Source organism: Neopsephotus bourkii, unplaced genomic scaffold (genome assembly GCF_033783945.1).
Source record: "Neopsephotus bourkii isolate Nb327-2 ecotype Australia unplaced genomic scaffold, CSIRO-AGI_Nbou_v1 NB_1855, whole genome shotgun sequence".
In the NCBI taxonomy this organism is placed as follows: domain Eukaryota; kingdom Metazoa; phylum Chordata; class Aves; order Psittaciformes; family Psittacidae; genus Neopsephotus; species Neopsephotus bourkii.
In genome coordinates, this window is record NW_026902328.1 from 41,278 (window position 1) to 51,570 (window position 10,293).

Consider the following 10,293-nt stretch of genomic DNA (forward strand, 5'->3'; position numbering starts at 1 on the left):
CTGTACCATAACAGTTTGCAGCTTGTAGAAACTTTTGCTCCTCACATGCAATACAGATGTGAACTATTTAATCCTCATGAGGACACCATCTTAAAGACAAAAAAAAGCTAGGAGAAAAAAGGATTAAAGCTAAAATGCAACACAAACATTTGCTTACAAAATAAATGGCCTTACTGACCTTAAGGATGTGCTTGAAAGCTTCTTAGGTGTCTAACAGCTCAGTATCATTTGCACTTACAGCCAGGTTTCTAAAGACATTTAAACAGCCCATTTGATTGTAATTTGAAGTAGGTAGGAATTAGATGAAAGAGCTGAAAAGCCTGGCACTAAGAAATTCATCTAAGTCCACACTGTGAAGACTGTGAATGTGTACCAATAGCATTTAATTGCTTGGACCAGTCTCACCTGGGACATCCACCCTTTCCCAAGGCCCAGGAGCTCCATGTAAACTCAGACCAGGGCCTTTCATAACCCTGCCTGAGCTATGTTGTTAGTGGACCTACCCTCAGCCCTACCTTCTAGATGACTCTTGGGCCCACGCTGTAGCCTGGTTTACAGTTCTGTCTCTGCTTCCATCTCCTGCTGCTCCGGATTAGATTTCCTGGACCTCATTCACCACCTCACTGTGTGTGGAGCTATTGAAGGGACCAGTTATCAGCACCCTTATTCTGCCCAGCCGGTTCAGTTTTGATGGACTTGTGCTCTGGTGAGAGCACAGTGTGCTGTGGTTGCTCTTGGTTTGTCTTGCTCTGTAGAGTGGCCTGTTCTTTCTGTTCCTGTGCATACAAGATGGAAACAGATTTTAGGTATCCTTCCTCTACTAGAACGAGTGCATACAAGATCAAACCCAAAACTAGTGGTCTTTTTAAAAAATGCTTCCACATTTCTGTTCAATGCATTGGGCCAAACCACAGTCTCAGCATCTTCACTGTAGAAACTGAATTTCTCCTGCACATAATGATACTAACATAAAGTCAAAATTTGTCCAGAACATCATATAATCTTATGTAAGGGAGGAGGGAATATATCACTGACAAAATAAAGTCACAGCTCTATTTTGAAGACCTGTGACATGGCTTCCCCACATTTTGTTTTTCAGGTAAAAAGATCTGATAAAATTTTTGGAAACATGCAGTCCAGTAATATACAATGAGAAAATACTCTGTTGATTAATAGTTGAGAAGAAAATCAAGATAGCAGGTAGAAAAGAGGGAAACAAAAATCACTCAAAGGAAAACAAGATGGAAAACATGATCAGAAAAAGCTAAGGCAGTAAGTATATTAATAGAATAAATGAACAAAGTCAGGATCCGATTTGGCAGATTGAGACAACAGTGGAAATCAGTACAGTGTGTCAACACTTTCTGCCCTATCCATCAGAATGCTCAGCGTAATTCTGCTGAAATTCAAATGAAAGAAAAACACATGATTAGAACACATGGACATAGGGACTGCAAAACATGCAAACTGTGCTGCAATTTGTAATGACATAAAAGGTAGAAAACTTACAGAGAAAAACTCATAGAGGAAAATGAGTTAAAAACCATTAGAAGTACCTTTTCAGCTGAGAGCATGTGGGAATTCAGCTGTAGTACTTTCATTTAGTTTAATTGGTGCCATGGTGTAAAATCCCTATGCATCAAGTTGTTAATGTACTCTATGAAGAGTGGATATAGGATTCTGAAGGTACATTGAGGAAGAGTAAAAACAGCAAATTCACCATATTATGGGTTCTGAACATCTAAAATATTTTTTCTTGGAGTTATATTATTACTGTCACTCAATTTTGACCTGCATGTTAGTAAATGCCATTTGCAGCAAAGAAAAATAATCTGTATGTTGTTAACCATTCTGAACCAGGTCATGAGAAGGAAATACTTCTACTTTTGCCCCTTTCATTTTTTACTCAAGGATTGGTTTTGCCTCTTCGCATCATGCTCATGAATTTTGTTAATGTCCTCTTTATGAATATTCACCATGTGGAATAAGAGCTCATCTGAATGCTTCAAATTAGGCCCAGTTTGTCTAGCTAAATTCAGTATGTTAACTTCTCCGCTGTGACAACCTAGGGAGCTAGTGATTACTTGCACCAGAATGTGCCAATGGAAAAAAGGAACCCTCCCAAGTTAGCATTCCATTTTGTTCTCCACAACAAATTGATGAAGTGTTGGAAAGCACTGACAGCATTGTGAATTCAGAGATAGAGGCATCTGAAATGATTTATAGGGTGAATATATTTAGCATTTTTTATAAGGCAACCATGCACTGAAGTTCCAGTTCTTGTTTTTCTCAGTTTCCACGTGTCTTTAACCTAGCTGTCTTCTTCTATTCTTTGGATGACGAGTAGCCACTGAGAAGATGAATAAGAAAGGGTGCATATTTGTTATCTATATGACCAGTATGCAGTTTGCAGCAATTGCTTCTTCTCCTTTTAAATGCTCTCATGTTTCTTGTGTTTTCCCTTTGATGTGATTTTTTTTTACAAGCTGAGAAATCAACTTTTATGAGATCAATTATGAAGCAAACTATGTGAATTCAGTGACAGAACTTGATCTTGTTACAGGAATTTAAGTCTGCTGAGAGATAACTTTTCAATTAAAAAAAACCCAACAAACCCACAAACATATTCAGATTTCTGAAAACTAGAAACTGAAAGAACCAACATAATTTTAACTACATGCAGCTAGCTTCCAGACTTTTTCACAGTGGGAGCAGTCTGGAAGAGGTGTAGTTAAATTCAGTGTGTCACACTGAGCTGTCCAAAAATGGTGCTTGGCACAGCTTGCTTGGACCAAGATTATGATGAGAGATAATTTTTTTTGGAAGACCAGTGGCCTTTTGAGGAGAAAATTGTGTGAGCGCTTTATGGCTGCTATACCTGTGATTAAAGAAAAGAGTTACTTACGCCTCTTGTCCATTAGCCTTTCAAGGCTGCATTACTAAGGTTGTGTGGCACAGGCCCTGTTCAAGAGTACCATACTATATACGTTTAATGATGAGTAATACATGACAACTTTCACAGAGGAGTGACTGTAAAATTACTTGTAATTTTTCCTGTGGAACAAGGTAAATGTCCTGTTCAGGACAGCTGAAAGGTACAGCTCCTGTCATTGTTTTATGAGTGTCCGTGCATGGGTCTCATGGAAACTGCAGGATTCCTCTGTGAAAGCTTCACTAGTTTGAATTTGGCTAAGCTTTAATGTTTTTGAGATGAAAGGACATAAACTAGGAGAATAAACATGTTTTAAAGGAGAGAAGGTCATATTGAGAACAATATAATTTAAGAAGGTTTACAAGCCTCCTAATTATCTTGTTGTTGGATTCAGATTTACACTTACTCCACCAGTGTACTGGATTTCTGATATGCAACCAGTTCAACACAACTCCTCAGGTTCATAAAAAAAATCACTTTCTCTGCCACCTCTGAGGTGTGGCTGGGGGTATGCTTCCTGCTTTTCTCATCAGCTTCCAAGTCTCGCTGGATCCATTCATTCTGTTAAGTGACACAAGGGCAGGGACTGTTCCCATGCCCTGGGCCAAATGGCAGTGTCCACACTGTACAGAGCTGGCTCGGGGTCTCCTTTGTGTTCTATGTGGTGATTATGTGACTCTAAAACATTTCTTGTGTGTGTTTTTTCTTTCAGTTTAAGATGTAAAGTATATAAAAAGGGCTGTGCTCAGGGGTAGGGCTTCAGCATATGAAAGACAGTTGGGAATAGCCTGGCACATGTTATTGCCTGAACCATACTCAGAAAGCATTTTTCACAGAGTGCTGGCTTACAGTGACTGAAACTGTACCAGAGTGTGCTAGCAACTACGCAGCAGCTCAGTGTTCGTGCTCCTCTCGTAAGCCTGTCTCACTTAGAAACAGAAATACAGCCTTAGTGCCTCTTTTCTGCCTGTTCTACCCCATACTGTGGAAAGTGCTCTGTGTCCTGCTCCTGTTAAGTACATTCAAGTACTCTTTTGAAGGGAGCCCTGAAAAAGCAGACATCCTCTCTGTTATCTGAAATGCTTCTCCCAGGAGAATGCACAGAGAAGATACAGTAAACTGCAACCCTTGCAGGCTCAAAAAAAAGGATTAGAGAATATTACACTCAATCTGTCAGTGACTGTTAGGCACTCTCCAGATGCAGCCACAGGCACAGGAAGTCATTAAGCTGCCAATGACCCACAACTAGGACAGTATACCAGGCAGCAGGTCACATCAATTTAGCTCTTGCTAGACATCTGTTACCGGCCCCTGCCAGGGACAGGATGCTGGACAAGAGGTCTTGTCTGCTTAACAGGCTTGTCAGCATGATAGTTCTTCTTAAGTGGTCAGAGTAATGATTTGACCTTCAAGGGAGGAGAAGGAAGGGGAAAATAGATTCTTCATCTTGCCTAGCACATTGTTTTTGGGTTTGTCCTGGGTTTAGCAGTAGCAGTCAATTTTTCTCTTTCTTGGTAGCTGGTGCAACGTTGTGTTTTGACTTTCAGCCTGGGAACAGTGCTGATAACACTGATGTTTTTAGTTGCTGCTAAGTAATGTTCACCCTGACCAAGGACTTTGTGAGTCTCATGCTCTGCTAGGGAGGAGGGGAAGCCGGGAGGAAGCAGAGACAGGACACCTGACACAAGCTAGCCAAAGGGGTATTCCATACCACAGCACATCATGCCAGGGGGGGTAACTGGGAGTTACCCGGAAGGACACAGGGTCTTCTGGGTTGGCCTCGTTTTCGGCGGGTGTTATCATATTCCCTCCCCTTGTTATTATCTCTTATCATTGTTGTGATTGGTGGTAGGTGTGGTGATTTGTGTTGTACATTGGTTGCTGGACTGTTCTTGTCTCAGCCCGTGGGAGCTGCATTCTTTTGATTCTCCTCCCCATCCCTCCGGGAGTGGGGAAGGGGGAAGGGGGGGAAAGGAAAGAAAGAGGGAGGAAAAGGGGGGAAGTAAGTGAACGAGCTGCCTGGCTGGGTTTAAACCACAACAGGGTTGTAGAATGACTAAAAGGTATTCTGTCTTGGGAAGACTTGGCTCCCAATTTCACCTAATGGACACCAGTATAGGTGTATAATGATATAGGTGTAGTCTTATTATCAGGCACATTGTATTTTCATGTGCTTATAAACACTGGCTTCTTAGGAATAAAAATAATTTTAAATACATGAAAGCTGTAATATTAAATAATCTCTAATCTTCTTATTTCTAGCTGGTTTGCATGCAAAAGATGACTTAGTTTTAGAAAATCATAACCTTTACACAGACAACCCCTGCCCATAGGCAAAATACATCAAAGAAATTACCTGTCATAATGTTTTATTTTCATGTACTCATGCAATGATTCTATGATATTATTACAGGAGCACAGCAGAAAAGTGTGCATAAAATAATCTTTCAGCATTTAAATATACATACATTTATTTTTATGCAGAGATAATCCACCTCTTTTCACCTGAGGTATTTTTTTAAATTGACACTTGAAAAAAGACATGAGATCCACCCAAAATGACATATTACTATCAATTTATAACAATTTTGCCAATACAAGCTTAAGAAAACCTACACCAGAACAAGCTAAGGTTTATTGATTCTTTGCTAGGTAGTTGTTATTCTTCAGCTGCAAAACATTGGGCTGCAGGCATCTCAACAACCCATTGCTGACATGGCCCATGAAGTTCATATGTAATAGGGGAACTTAGCCCAGTATAGAATAGACTTTGTTAAGTCACAGACTGGTCTTATTATAAACAGTCTGAGAGAAGAAATGAAGGGCTCAATGTTTAAGAAAATCAGCTCTTCACCATAGGACATCTGCAGACCTTGCAGGTGACTGTCTTTGATATTGACAGACACAGGGATGCTAGGACACATGATGGGGAGTATTTCCTTTAAAACATGGGTCAACATGGAAGAGTGGACAGGGAAAGGCTTCACTTTTGGACTGTGCCCCTGATAGGGCTCTTTTATTTCAAAGGCAATGCTATGAGGTACAGACAAATTCTCCTTTATTTTCCTGGCTGCAACACTGTAGAATGACCACTATCCTGGTCTGGGCCACTTGTGCAGGTGCCATTGATTAAAGAGAGCACAGATGAGGCCAATGAGCTGCTTCAGGTGTTCTCTATGGGACTGGATAGCCTTGATCCTCCATAGTACAATAAAAATGGAAGAAACTGGGGCTAGATTTTTAAAAATGTTTTGGTGACTCACTCTCCTGGGCTCCTGTATTTTTCAGAAGGCAACAATACACTGAAGACATCTATCATGCTCCAATTCTTGTGCATTCTAAGAGTCTAGCAGAAAATGTAACTGTCCCTTTGCTTTACTTTCCCTCTTCTTGCCTCTGAGTCACACTATTGTAGGAGTTGCTTTAGGTTGTAGAATTACCTGCTGCAAAAAAAAGGTAAAAGGAATTGCACTTAACCTTTTCCTATAACTTTTCATTTAGAATTCTTAACAGGGCTAATGATTAGGGAAGAATAAAAAGCAAAGGTTTAGAACCACAAATATTGTAGGCAGGTATTTGCTACATATTGTGCCAGTCTAACACCTCTGGTTTCCCTGCTCTTGTTCCCACATAACCTTAACCAGAGGTCTCCAAGTGTGCCAGCTATTTCCCTAAGAAGGTACGCAAGAGAGCCAACTGATAACACAGTGCATGTCACTTGTCACCCCAGAATTAGAACATTTCTAAATACTTCATTATTAATAACTTCAAGTTACCTGATTGTTAACAAAAAATGCAAAGGTCGTAACATGTTCAAAACTTAGCTGTCAATGGAGCAAGATAGAAACTTCAAACTTTTCTGAAAACCAGAACCAATTGATTCATCATTCCCTTTTCTCCTTAAAATAACTTAAATGAAACTGACCATAAACAAGACAAACAGCAGCATTAAGTTACTGTTTCAATTACACTATTACATACCTTCGTTTTGTAAAACTTTAACCATTCAAGTGTTGCTACACTGTTCTGGTTTGGGCAAATAACCACCATTCCTGGGAGTAAAAACTGGGGAAAACAGATTGTATTACATGTAATAATTAATCATAAAAACTTCAAGATTTGGACTAAATCTTGCAATATGATAATGGCACAATCTGAGACTGAGATTTATTGCTTGCATGAAGATCTGTCCAGATCTGGACAAATCACAAACTAACAGAAGAACCATTTACAGGAAAGTTTAAGAGCACTTGAGCTAAGTCTGAGCAAAATGCAGTGCCATGCAAAAACGGTTATTTGGGTCCCAGTCCAGTGTCTCCAAGCCTAAGTTTCTGCACAAGCTAAGTGAAGCAAGCAAGCAAGCATCATCCCACTGTACGCTTTCAAGTCTTTCCCTTAATCAGAGCTGGCAGAGAGTCTTAGGCGATAAGTCACACCATTGATTTAAAAAGTTTCATAAACATGCATCATAGGGTCAGAAGAGAGTAGAGAGACAGTGCCACTTCAAAGACCAGCCAAGACCAGCTCAGTACTGGAGTGGAAGACTGTAGTCAGCAGTTGAGAGAGCTATTTCTTTCTACTAAAACATTAACAAGTAGTGATAAGTAAGCCGTCAGTCCTGTACTCTTAGTATGCTGCTTTACAACAGAATTAGACAGCTCCTTGGCTCCCTGTTGTCTCCCTGATTACTCCCTGTGACTCTCCACACATTTGGATTAGCTCCTATTGATTGGGCTTAGACAAGTCTTGACTGTAGTGATAGCATGTTTGTTTATTACATACAGTCATGACAAACAAACAAAAACAAAAAACCCAACCCTTACTTCAGTCAGTGATATGGTATGGGCCACGAGGATGATCAGGGGACTGGAGCACCTCCTGTACGAAGATAGGATGAGAAAGTTGGGGCTGTTCAGCCTGGAGAAGAGAAGGCTGTGTGGAGACCTCATAGCAGCCTTCCAGTATCTGAAGGGGGCATATAGGGATGCTGGGGAGGGACTCTTCATTAGGGACTGTAGTGACAGGACAAGGGGTAGTGGGTTAAAACTTAACCAGGGGAAGTTTAGGCTGGATGTAAGGAAGAAATTCTTTACTGTAAGAGTGGTGAGGTACTGGAATGGGTTGCCCAAGGAAGTTGTGAATGCTCCATCCCTGACGCTGTTCAAGGTCAGATTAGACACAGCCTTGGGTGACATTGTATAGTGTGATGTGTCCATGCCCATGGCAGGGGGATTGGAACTAGAGGATCTTGAGGTCCTTTCCAAGCCTAACTATTCTATGATTCTATGATTCTGACTCCAGCTTTCTCTCATTTGAACCTGAACTCAAGAGGCTGTAAACAAAAGGAGGGAAACAAACATTAAATATCTACCACATGAGTACTAAAATTGCAAAGAGCTGCCCATATTCATTTCAAATATGGGATGTTAAATAAAGGTTGTGAGGGGGAAAAACGTCTTTCTGCACAAGATGTTCAATGCAGCTCTCTAAAAACAAGCAGTCGTACAGATTAGGAGAGGTCCTTTAAAAACAGCTTCTAAAATACACAGCCTTCTGTGTATTTTAAGTACACAGAGATACCATAAAAATTACTGAAACTACTGACAGAAGAAGGCCTGAAGTCATCTAGGTCATCTCACTGCCCAACTATGTTATCTGTGTCACTTAGTGGTACTTGTGTACTTCATTCTTAGTTTTGTTAATGGGGACTTAAAACTATCCAAAGCGACTTTATACAGACACAGACTAACCTCTACCTAAGGCTTCTAGCACATATCTGTTGCTGCAAATTCCTGTCCTGTGCAACATGTTATTCCTTTCCTCTTTTTTGCAAATTTGAAGTGGTACTTTGCCTTCCCACAGTCTTTTCTACTCCAGACTAAACAATCATCTTTCTTTCCATCTTTCCTAACAGGTCATGTTTCAGACCTTTTGACCTGTAACTTTATTGCAGTTACTGCTCACTCAAATCATCATTCCCTGAAATGATGCAATTCAGATACACCAAGGTTAGGCAGGTTGCCTAGTGGAGGCAACTAGGCATTAAGTTAAAACAATGCTCATGTGCTGCGGATTTCTCATCCCCAGCCTGTCAGTTTGTTTTAATTCTCTGTTGCGTCTCATCATAAACTTCTTAATCCTCAATTACTTCTGACAGCACATAGGACAGTGAGACCACACACCTCCTACCAGGGCTTCTCATGGGCCTTTGTGTAAACATCTAATAGCACTCAAAGCTACAACTGAAGCACTTTGAGGGCTTGATAGGTTCCAAGTATGTCCTGACCTCCAGTGGACCTGTATTCATATACTGTTTGTGCAAAAGCACTCAGCATAGTTCAGATGGAAAATCTGATCAAAAGATATGGGTTTTTCTATAACTTCTCCCTGGCACCTTCCCAGCTCTCCAAGAGAAGAGTTTAATCTCACTGTTGTGGTTGTCAAGTTAAACAGCTTTTACTGCAATCCTTGTCCCTTTCCATATTAGCACACTAATATTTCTCATCATGGATAGAGATCAGAGTTGATCACTGCTGTCAGTGTTAGGTAGTTCTACCCATGCATGAAATGATTTCAAAGGGGCTAAAGAGGGGAAAGAGAAACACACAGAGTTAAGAGTATGAAGCATATGTAGTGCTGCATAATCATGAAAGTAATAAATTTCTGGAGGATGTAGGATTTAGTTCTTTGGCTGCTCTAACAGAACAAGTAGGAAATTACTTGCACAGAGAACCAGGACCAAGACATGTAGGGGCTTTATGTTGTTTCAACCATTACCTTCTGATTCACGTGTTCTAGGCTGTGCCCTAAGAACTGGGAAAGCTTTTCCTGACTGCAGTGGTGGAAGACCTTGAGATCACTGAAAGAATAGATAGATAGAAGATATTTTCACCTCTGTTGCACAGGTGAGGTATTCTGCATTTCTACAGTCCAGCACATAACTGCAATACAAAGCCAAGCAAAACTGCTTTGAGACAGTCAGCTTTTTCCTTACCACTCAGTTACTCTGTAACATTTTCTAGAGGGAAGCCAGATCAAAGGGAAGAAAACGTGCTATTATACATTGAAAAAACAACGTTTTGACTGGAACAATTCTTTCCCAGTAGACCTTCCCACAAGATCTCTTCTCCCTTAGAATGCTCATTCAGTTATGACTTTCATTTTATTTGCTTTGGAACTTCTAAGCAAGTTATTACTCTCAGGTTTTCAAACAAGAAAATACATTTTCAAACATGGTGTTCTCTACTAGTACAGATGCAGAACAAACTTGGACAAAACTCTAGTTATCTTAAAGGCAAATGGAGATGTTCCCATGTGATGGCTATACTATATTTGAATATACTTAACCATATATTGCAAGG